The sequence below is a fragment of the Gadus chalcogrammus genome, chromosome 5 (genome assembly GCF_026213295.1).
Source record: "Gadus chalcogrammus isolate NIFS_2021 chromosome 5, NIFS_Gcha_1.0, whole genome shotgun sequence".
NCBI classification, from domain to species: domain Eukaryota; kingdom Metazoa; phylum Chordata; class Actinopteri; order Gadiformes; family Gadidae; genus Gadus; species Gadus chalcogrammus.
This window is the reverse complement of record NC_079416.1, coordinates 8,977,151-8,989,458: the sequence shown is the minus strand read 5'-3', so window position 1 is coordinate 8,989,458 and position 12,308 is coordinate 8,977,151.

Here is a 12,308-nt window from a genome sequence, read left to right as displayed (position 1 = left end):
ATTCATGATTATAAACGTAAATTTTTTGGATTATGATTGATGAGCTCTCATTCAGTGCTGTCAGTGTTTGTGCTCGAGCACTGAGACGCTCAAAGCACAATATTCCCAATATTGCTTTAGACTTAATCCAGAACAAGACCCAACACTTCCTATGTGAGGCTTAAGCAGCTATGTTTTACCGGCTAGACACCACTGTGCAACTCCCTTCTCTCCGATGCCCTGCCACTCACGCCCAATCCTGAGTCAACTGCACCAGGGTAGATCAATGCTAGCTAGCTCCGACCTTAAGCCAACCTTAAACACAACCAAGTGCTCACTAGACCAACCTCAAGCCAACCTTAAACCCAACCAAGTGCAGAGTCATTATGTTGCGTCTCAGACAGAGGATAGAGATAGCTGGATGTCTCGATGGACAGGATCTGAATTTGCTCTCTCTATTATGAACACTGGAAAAAGGTATGACTGAACAGCAATGTTGGCAAAAGGGTGTTCCTGATGGTTTTTCATGCCATGGCTTGTTTGGAATGTAGGGACACCAGCGGAGAGTCAATGGTGGATTACCAAACACTTCCTAGGAGCAGTGGTCTGCAGAGGAAATAGTTGAATAATAGGCCTCTTATAGACCAACGGGAGTCTGAAGAACCGTGGACGTCAGATTGACAACCCATCGAGTTTATGCATGATAATGATGTCTCTAAACAGACATACTGGAGTGGTAAAACCATTGAGCATGTCTTGCAGGCATCTTTGTTTAAAATTGCACAAGTGGCAGTTTTCCCCTCAAAGTACTTTGACGAGCGTCGAAAAGTCCAACGTGCAATGGAGCAATCCCAGAAGGAAGCATTTAAGCCTCTTTGCTAAACAAAGGGAAACAGTAGGATTGCAGGCCAAGATATTCCCTCCACCGCTGGGATTCTCCGCTGTCTTTATGTGTCACAGAGCAACTTCTCAACTACAACAACCTTAGCTTTTCGCAGACGGAATGTTTTTTCTGCTTCTGTAAAAGGTAAATGTTTATCCATACCTTGTGGGCCCAAACAAATTCATTTTGCAATGCATTTTGAAGAAGCCAACAAATATGTGGGAGGAACTGTAGTTTGGTGATTTTGTTTTACATTTGGAGCGCCTGTTGACTATGTAAATATGTGAATAGCAACTTGGCCCCTAATTATATTTTCAGACGCAGAGGTAAGTCTTACGGAGAGATTGAAAGGCCTTTCGGAAAAACCTCAAACCCGGAATTATTTACTAAACGGTTTGCGTCTGACATGACGTTCAATACAAGCGAGAGCTCTGCCAGTGTGCACTCCCAGATAAAGGAGCAAACGGAAAAGGTAAAATGCCGCGCAGTCAGCTGGACATTTTAGTAAGACAGGAGGAAATTATGTCTGACAATATTAATGGCAGAATGTGGTACTAATTTGTGCGCATTAGTCATGGTTGTCAAAAACCGACATTAATAAAGCAAGCTATGCTCCAAATGTGGGTTCATGTTGCGAAGTGATGCATTCAATTTATTTTCATGCCTTTTAATTAAATCATGTATCATAATGTAATCATGTATTCTAAAGCCGGATTAACAGAGCAGGATCCAGCTCACGTCAAACTGCGTAACAAAAAGCTTTGGTTGGAAATCAAGATGATTACCGCTGTTACTTTTCAAAGAATGTTGGCTTTAAAATGAGCTGCTCTTTTCCAAACTTTAAAGCAGAAATTACAAATAACTCACACTGTATTTGTTCCCATGGTGCCATAATCAGGATTGATTAGTCCCACAGCCGTAATTTCTCATTTAGGAAGGAATTAGCCTTCATTTATACTAGTTACAGAAAACTGCAACCATATTACTTTGTTTGTTGCTACTGCTGTGTGTGGGGTGTTCAATGAAGCATGGCATACCATACATAAGCAAACCATTAGAGCGGCTCTATGTATATAATGGACAGAAACGGATGCCAAGAACCAGTACAATTCCGAAACAGGCATACATACACAGGGTAAGAAGGGTCAATGAATTTAACGCTGGATTAAGCAAAAAATACGGCGGAACATGAAAAAACACAAAAAAAAACGTTTGTACATCTCTGTGGTCAGTTTCCTATGTGGTCATACACCCTTTCAGAGAAGCCTATATTGAATATTCAGTACTAATGATACTCTCCCCCGCGTTTCTTAGAGGAAAACACTGTGGTGAACTGTTTCCAGTGCTTCAAACCGTAAAACAGTACCCACACTTCACTCCAGGGATGCACTTCTCAACACACATACACACACAAACACACACACACACACACACACACACACACACACACACACACACACACACACACACACACACACACACACACACACACACACACACACACACACACACACACACACACACACACACACACAGACACACACACACAGACTTTGGTCAGGATGTAGGCGTCTAGCTTGGTAGTAGATGGAGAAAGAGAAAGTGAAGCCCACAAATCTGTCAGCCGGACATCTTTCTCTGGAAGCTTGGTCAGCTCCTTGCCCTGTCTTTCACTGTATGTCCCTTTGTGTGAATGACCGTCCGTCCGTCTGTCCGTCCGTCCGTCCGTCCGTGTGTCTGTGTGCGTGCATCCATGAGTACGCGTGCGTGTGTGTAGGAACTCGGCGGTGGAGCAAGCTCAGCAGCTGCAGACAGAGGATCATCTGGAGACCCCATCACCGTTAGACATGGGATTATGAACCTCCACTCCTATCATCTGTGTGGAATGCGCCTCTCCCACGCACGGACGCAGACCGCTAAGCCCCCCCCGTACCCCATGGCCGTACACACACACCACCGGGCCCTGTATTTACGAGCCGGCTCCGAGGAGGAGGCATCACTCATGCGAGCATGACATCGTTCCTTCATCCGAGCTCCAGTGGCCGGAGGTGGTCTTCAACCCATGTTTGACCGTCCACGTTTTCCAAACAAATCGGTGTCGTCGTCTTTTTTCAAGGGGCCCTCGGATGACACGCAGGCCGCCTGGTATACAACTCTAAATAAATCCCCTCGGGGGGGGGGGAGATAGTGAATGATTTCTTGAGTTATAACGGATCTGACCTTTAACCTCCGGGAGCGCTCCGTGACTCGAGTGGCAGCCCGGGGCCACCAGCGGGGTGCCATCTGTCAGCGGCAGTGATTAAAGGGGTCCTTTGTCTGCTCACAGACGACAGAGGGCTCATCCTGCCCGTGGTTTTACTGTAAGCATCCTCCCCCCCCCCCAACCCTTTGCCGCAGTTGTCAGCCAGCCCAAACACAGACTCTGGATGAGCAGTGGCGTTGTTCCGTGACCTGGTCCCGGGCCGTACAGTCCTCCGAGTCTGGGTGTAGGGGGGGTGCACGTCCGTTCCAGTGACGGAGGGCACTGGAAGGTTTCCCTCTCTCCCCCCCCTCGAGGGAACAATCAAGCATCACATAATACCGGCGTCTGCCCGTCACGGTCGCCGTGGAAACGGCGAAACGGTTTGGTGGCAAGGAGCCCTGGGCCGCCTTGGCTGTAACATTATGACCGCAGTAGTTCTGCGACTGGGGGGGGGGGGGGGGGGAGGGGGTCTGGGGGGCCGCCAGAGGCTGGGGGCGCTGCGGTGGGTGCGGGGGCCCACAGTTCCGGGAACCAACGCGGCCGGCCTCACTGTAAAGCCGGGATTGGTCAGGGGTGCCTCCGGGAGGACAGGGAGAGGCGAAGCATGGAAAGGTCTCCGCTTCTGGTTTCCCCTCCCGGCAGCTGGCCACTCAATTAGTGGGCAGTAGATTCAGTGGGACTTCTCAGATGAACTTTGGTCGTTTTTGGACTCTAGTTTGGGATGTGGGAGTTGTGTAAGGCACATTGTTTATTTTGTGTGATACATTTCTCAAACAATGTTTGAGGGACAAAAGAGGAAATGCGCCATTCATCAATGAGTTGGAGTGATTCTTAAAAGTAGTTGTTAATGAGGAATGAAAGGATTGATTAATGATCAAATTACTATGACGTTTGGAATATAATAAGTGTTAAATTAAGAGTTTCCAGTATTTGCCTGATCTGAAAACTGTAGCCTCTATGTGATTGCAGTCTGGAGAGCCCCCTGACAACAGATTTTCTCTCCGCAGAATGAATTACCACGTCAGTACATTCAAGGAAGTGAGCAGAAGCCTGACACATGCTTAAACATGGGCTGTCACCACTACACCCCCCCCCCCCCTTCTGCACCCCCCCCCCCCCACACACACGCCCCCTCCTGTTCCGGCCCGGCAGGGCTTCCCCCTCGCACATTCTCAGACGGCCCTCCGAGAGTCTCCGCAGGGAGCTGAGTCACGGAGGGTCTCTCCCCCGTTCCGACTCCCACCCCACCCTGGGGTCTGCAAGGTCACCACCGCCTGCTGCAGTGAGCTGTTTGATGGGGAGACAGTCATCTCTCACCGGACCCCGCCATATGCGTGTGTGCGTGTGTGTGCATGTATGTGTGTGTGTGAGTGTGTATGTGTAAGTGTGGTGTGTGTGTGTGTGGTGGTGTGTTTGTGTGAGTATGTGTGTGTGTGTGCGTGAGTTTGTCTTCGTGTGCATGCGTGTGTAAGTGTTTGTGTGTGTGTGTGTGTGTGTGTGTATGTGCGTGTGTGTGTGCTTGTGTCTATGTGTGGTGGTTGCTAACTTCCTTCTAAAAGTGCTCCCAGGGGTCGAGGGTCGTTGGATCTGATTTGAGTCATCGCTCGGCGTGCGGTCGACTCACCCCCCCCCCTCACTCCCCGTCCCCTCCCCCGCGGTCCTATCAGCCATGGTTTCAGTCTAAAGCAAAATCCCAGTGTTACACACGTTTACAAGTGTAATCTGAGAAAACCCCTGGTAGACAACAAATACACAGAGTCATTTGACCTCTGACCTTTCGATTTCTTTGTGTAGGTTTCCAGAAGCATACAAAAAACATCCGTTATGATGTTTTTGTCTCATTCAGACCCTCTCTGTAGGATTTGTACACACACACACACGCACACACAACATTTTGAACTCACGGCCGTCCGTTTGTCTCTGTTTATCTTTGTTTAGAGAACCAGCCTGGATGTCACAGAGACAAAACCGCAGAGGGGTGAACCACGGTAGAGTGAATCCTCTTAACGATTATGTTTGGTGATCTTATCTGAAACAGTGGACTACTGTTTACGGTATAAATACCCATCCCACAGACAGACAGGGCTTGCATATGACTCCAACTTGACAAACTGCTTCCCTGCAAAGTTATTCCATGGAAACCTCTCTATGGTGTCTTTTATTTTCCCTTAACCAAGATGATGTCACACATGGTGATTTTCCAAAATGCTGACGATACAATAAGACATTCATCAAATGCCAACTGGATGATGCTGAATTTCAAATTTGCCCCCTCAGACTAACCACCTTCTTCATAATATATCCTTGTAATTTGTTCATGAGTAGTAACTTGGTTGGGATGCAATGGGTGGTATTTTGTCAGGCAGCGTTCGGAAAAGAGCTGAACATTTGTGCTGTCATTGGACTGAACTGTGGTTAGTGTACAACACTGGAAACCATAGGCAGAATTTGCAATTCACACAGGAAAAATATAAAGAGGCTTCAGTCCAATAGCAAGCCAGAAAAAAAGACCACATTTGCCTTTTAAACAACTCCCTTTAGAACAAAGTGTTTTGGTGATCTTTAAGCTAAACTATTCCTAGTATTGGAAGCTCTGTTCCAAGGATGGGGTACATTGTCATCCTGCTGTGCCACAGCAGCAACACAACCACAAACGGAGAACTGACACCGGGCCTGTGTCAAGCAACGGTGACGCGACATGGCTAGATGTTCTGCCATATAAGTCCCTCCTCTGTTGGTAGAAGTATAGTACGCTTATCCGGCCATAATAGGGGGTTTAACCATTTTACAAGCCGATTGCCAAAAGTGATAACAACACAAATACACATCCACCAAGTTATGTTTATCTTTGAGACATTGCAATGTTAGCCTGGAAACCAGACGAATCACGCAACCTCATGTTTAATTTGCTCTGCAAATAAGGTCTGGGTCCACTCCCATGCAAATATAATTCTGCCCGTTACGGCTGACGACCATTCTTCTAATATGAGGCGGGATAAATACAATGACGGCGCAGAGGAGCGCCGTAGAGGCCTTTTCAACAACAACAAAGATGGCTGCTGATGTAGAACGTTGCAATATCATCCCACGCAGACACAAATGGGTGTTCTCGTGTGGTGAGAGTTCCCGTTTACGCAGACTGGAACACCACCTTCTTATTCTTCGTCGCCTTTCTCGCTGAACGGTATTAAAATGTCAAAGTGTACTACTCCGAAACCATGTAAATAGTGTTGTAAATAAACTTCCAAAGCTTTTCAAATCTTATTTGGAAAATAACTTCACATGTTGTGTCTTTTTATAATTTATTCGTTACCAGCATTCGTAGTGTTGATCAGCAGTGAAATAGTCTGCTATAAGACGTTGACGTCGCTTAGCAACCGAAGACACTGGGGTTGACAAGTTACCGGACTACTACCCATGCAAGTGAACGGAGCGTTCCATGGCATTGAGAAGACCAGTGTAATAAAGTCCTATAAAATGTATGTTCATGGCATAGATTTCTCCTCAGATTAGGCCAATAAAGCAATAATAACAAAAACAAAAAAGACACAAACGCTCGATCAAAGGCCCGACCCGACCCGGGTCGGGACAATCAAAACCCTCATTGTTTAACATGAATTGGCTAAACAAATAACCACTGTAGCATAATTAAACACAATTCAAATTGTGCAGAGAATTATCAGGTCTGAGGTTCCCCCCCCCCATATAATTTTTTTTAATTTAATAGATTTGATTTTCTATATTCTGGTGCATTTTGGGGATGGCCACTACCTATATACCTACTTTTCATTCAGATTCATAGCCTACATACTGACTTGCAGTGCCTGGACAAGCTTACACTGCATATACAGACATACTTCATGGCCATTTCACCAGCCATTGCTATTTGACCCATTGTTGTTATTCTGATATTGAGACAAATCATGATCACTGTCCTATAGCGTCCATTTTTTGTGAGTCTCAATGTCTACTTCAAATGCAGTTAGAAATATGGGACAGTTGCTTCATTTTGTTTATATGCTACAGGCCGAAAGACTAAATTAATATGTAACTTACTTGCTCCTTTTAAGTATAACATTGCTTGGGGAGTCCAATTCCTCCACTGAAAAGGGTGGAAAGTGCTTACAATTCTCTGCTAGTTAGAAAAACATAAGGGAAATAATAGAAAAACACACAAACATTTTAATGTCATGTAAAAAAACATAGGAGGTATCACTGTTGTTTTTTATTGGTCGTCATGAAAAAAAACATAAGGGGTAACACTGTCGTTTTTTATTGGTCATCAAGAAAAAAAACATAAGGGGTAACTCTGTCGTTTTTTAGTGGTCGTCATGAAAAAAAGCTTAAGGGAAATAATAGAAATACACACATACATTTTAATGTCATGTATATCCTCTTTATTGATGATTGATCATTGTGTATTGTCATCGCCTCAGTGGTCTCTGCCTAACCCACTGGCGACCGCGGCTCAATTTCTGTGGAAAACACAATATCTTTAATTTGAAATGTAATGCTATCATGTCTATTGCACTGTCAAATATAACCACAGACATATTGAAATTATAAATCTCAGTGGGTAGTGGAGAGCGCTGTGAGCTAAGCCGCTGGAGACCGGGGTTCAAGTCCGGTTGATGTCCTCTGTTGGAAGACTCTTATCTCTATTTCACGCGAATTATAAAGTCAAGTATAACCATTGTGTTGTCTTTTTTCGGTGACATGATGGTGCATTGATAAGTTCGGAGGTTATTACTCCGTGCAGCTCAGGATTGGATCCCTGCAAATACGTCGACAGGGGTACCGCTGAGTATTTTATTGGTCAACATGGAAAAAACCTGAGGGGTGACTCTGTTGATATTCATAAAATAAAACATAGGGGGTAACACTGTTGTTTTTCTTTGGTCATCATGAAAAAAACCACAAGGGGTAACACTGTTGTTTTTTATTGGTCGTCAAGAAAAAAAACATAAGGGGTAACACAGTCGTTTTTTATTGGTCGTCATGAAAAAAAACATAAGGGGTAACACTGTTGTTTTTTATCGGCCGTCATGAAATAAACATAAGGGGTAACACTGTTGTTTTTTATTGGTCGTCATGAAAAAAAACATAAGGGGTAACACTGTTGTTTTTTTTTGGTCGTCAAGAAAAAAAACATAAGGGGTAACACTATTGTTTTTTATTGGTCGTCATGAAAAAAAACATAAGGGGTAACACTGTTGTTTTTTATTGGTCGTCAAGAAAAAAAACATAAGGGGTAACTGTTGATATTCATAAAATAAAACATAGGGGGTAACACTGTTGTTTTCCTTTGGTCATCATGAAAAAAACCACAAGGGGTAACACTGTTGTTTTTTATCGGCCGTCATGAAATAAACATAAGGGGTAACACTGTTGTTTTTTATTGGTCGTCATGAAAAAAAACACAAGGGGTAACACTGTTGTTTTTTATTGGTCGTCAAGAAAAAAAACATAAGGGGTAACTCTGTCGTTTTTTATCGGCCGTTATGAAATAAACATAAAGGGTAACACTGTTGTTTTTCTTTGGTCATCATGAAAAAAAACACAAGGGGTAACACTGTCGTTTTTTATTGGTCGTCATGAAAAAATACATAAGGGGTAACATTATTGTTTTTTTATTGGTCAACATGGAAAAAACATGAGGGATAACTCTGTTGATATTCATAAAATAAAACATAGGGGGTAACACTGTTGTTTTTCTTTGGTCATCATGAATAAAACCACAAGGGGTTACACTGTTGTTTTTTATCGGTCCTCATGAAAAAAAACATAAGGGGTAACGCTGTTGTTTTGTATTGGTCGTCATGAAAAAAAACATAAGTGGTCACACTGTTGTCTTTGTCAAATAAAATATAAGGGGTAACACTGTCGTATTTATCAAATGAAACATGCGGGGTGACACTGTTGTTTTTTATTGGTCGTCATGAAAAAAAACATATGGGGTATCACTGTTGTTTTTTATTGGTCGTCATGAAAAAAAAATAAGGGGTAACACTGTCGTTTTTTATTGGTCGTCATGAAAAAAAACATATGGGGTATCACTGTTGTTTTTTATTGGTCGTCATGAAAAAAAAATAAGGGTAACACCGTCGTTTTTTATCGGTCGTCATGAAAAAAAACATAAGTGGTCACACTGTTGTCTATGTCAAATAAAATATAAGGGGTAACACTGTTGTCTTTGTCAAATAAAATATAAGGGGTAACACTGTCGTATTTTATTGGTCGTCATGAAAAAAAACATATTTGAAAATAAATAAATAATAGTCCGACTCCTTGTCAAATAAAATATAAGGGGTAACACTGTTTTTTTTTCTATCAGTCATCATGGAAAAAATACATAAGGGGTAACACTGTCGTTTTTATCAAATGAAACGTAAAGGGTAACACTTTAAATAATAGAACAGAATAGAAACACACACACGCACACACACAAACACACACACACACACACACACGCACACACGCGCACACCACACACACACACCAATCAGATGGATCTGACCGGGATTTCCGTTGCGATGGGTTTCCTCCATCAGCGACTTATACAATGAACAAATTATGTAAAACAAAACCCCTCTTACATTTTAAAATAATAGTATGCAAATATGTTGATTAGGCCTCCATCTTTGTTATACTTTTAAATGTTCCTATATAGCCTATTCTATAGCTTACCCACTGATATTTTAAAACAGGAATGCCAAATGCGAAATGCATCGTGGGATATTTAACGGTCCCAAGCCCACACCATGGACATATTGGGCTAGCGGCTAGCCCCACCAGGAAGAAAAATATTATCTGTTTACTTCAACAGAGAAACACTCTGAGAATGCGCATTTCAATGTTTCCAGTCCAATACACATTGCATTGGGCTGGTGGAGCTAGAGCCCCTCTTGCACCTCCAGACGAACTCAGCCTGAAGAAGCAAGCCAGGGTCAACTAAGAATTTAATAACAGCGCCAAACTTGTTATTTTATAGTACTTTCTGGGGAGATTATTTTTTAAATATATATATTAGTGCTGTCAAGCGATTAAAATATCTAATCGCGATTAATCGCACTAATGCCATAGTTAAATCACGATTAATCGCAAATGTTTTTTCTATGCTAAATATCCCTTGAATTCTTCGTCCCATTAATTTTTCTCATTTTAATGCTCTTATCAACATGGAGAAGTGCATCGGCTTGCCTTGTGCAAATGTTATTTATTGATAACAACATTGGCATATACTGATCAAAACAGGACGATACAAAAAAAATGCCTATGTATAGTGCAATTAAACAAAGGGCATACAAACATACTGCCTTGAACATAGCAGTCGGGCTACTGCTTCTTTGTTTTGAGCCAAAAAAAAAAAGTTTGCAATTCGTTTCACCATCACCACCCACACTTTCCCTGAGAAGTGTTTGTGGTGATGGCTGATCCCAAGGCAACTGAAGGAAGTCCAGACTGGTATAAAGGATACTAAACTTAAAAAGAAAAGCCAAGAATAAAAGGTTTGGCGGTAGAGCATATTGCAACCAAAGTGTATTATTATTTTGGGTTGCCTGTTCATTGAAGTTGCTGGTCAAGGGTTGTTATTGTCATTATTCATTTCTAAAAGTTCCAGTTAAGACAGTTGGTAATGTGTCGAAAAGCATTGATGGTTGTCCAAGCCCATAGTGTCAATACTTTCCACATCAGAAGTTGTGCCGTAATGCCACCTGGGATCAATTGTTAAACCGTTTTTGAATGCTATGCGTAAATATGATTTTGTAAATGCATATAGATGCAGCCCATGGCCAAGCTCTGACTCACCATCACTAACAGAATCCAAACACCCGAAGACTATTCCTTGAAGTTCCACAAATGAGGCTGCGTTCAAGAGAACTAAAAAAGTCTGGACCAGTATGAATAAAACTATCTTGAAAAGAAAATTCAAGAAAATACGATTTTGCAGCAGAGCGTATTGAAACCAAAAATCCCAATCGCTGAAACAAAGAGATTATGGTTTATTCTTAATACTGATTGAGTATAATAATCTATTTGATGCAATAGTATTTTAGAATTCAACCTTACTCTTCACTAGCTCTCAGAGGTTGTGTATAATTTGCTTGTTGTGTTTGAGTATTTGAGGCTCACAGACGTTGTGTGGGATCCCTTATAATGACAATCGGAGGATAGGACTATAACAAAACAAAACACTGCAAAATCGCGTCGTGTAGCATCCACTGAGGGGCTTCTGCAAACTATTTTGCAGATCAATAAAATGCTGGCGGGTCCTGTTCCCCATAATCAATGCGCTATGCACTGATTGCCGCAGAAGCAACACGGCTGAGTCGCTGACACTTTTATAGGGCCTCGCAGTACAATACCTCACAGATGCCTGGAAGCATCGACATGGCTTGTGTAAAAAGGAACAATAAACAAGGGAACTTTAACGATCTTAAAGAATAAGTTAAAACAATAACAAGCCGTAGTGTCATCTTTAGGCCTTTAATGACCTATCAATAAAATCTATTCACGCCGTCGCTCAAATCAAGCGAGCAAAAATAAAATAAAACTTTACGAGTCATTCCACCATTTGACTCTTCATCTTTAATGCCTCCGTTGTCCTTTGAGCATGTTTCTTTCACACGGCCAACGGAGTTGACCCGTCGTCTGGTGCAGACAAGCTCCCCCGCTGGGCGCAGCGGCGGCTGGGGAACATCTGGCGCCGCTGGTCAGGCCCGGGCGGCGCACAATAAATACTGATCGAGTGACTCTGAGCTCACGCCCCCAACGAGATCAGAGCGCTTCACAAACAAGTCAACAGCCTATCCAACGCACTCCCTTCATTTAAACAGGCCCTTAGAAGACACCTTTTCAAGATCGCTTTCACCACGTAACCTCCTTCCCTTCTGTATCCTTCCTCCGTTTTTGATATTTTTACTTATATACGTTCTTATTTAATGATTTTATTTTGTGTTCAATCTATAAAGCGTCTGTGAGCATTCAGAAAAGTGCTATTTAAGTCTAATGTATCATTATTATTATTATTATTATTATCTCTTTGTGTTGTAGCCTGTAGCCGGCCCAGCCTCCATAGCAACGCAGACTGGCTCTCCAGCAGGCCCGCGTGGCAGCTGCACCCGACATGGGCGTTCCCCCCTCTGGGAAGGCTTTTTATTAATGAAATAATAAAAGGCGTCTCTTCCTCCCGTGCGAGTTTCC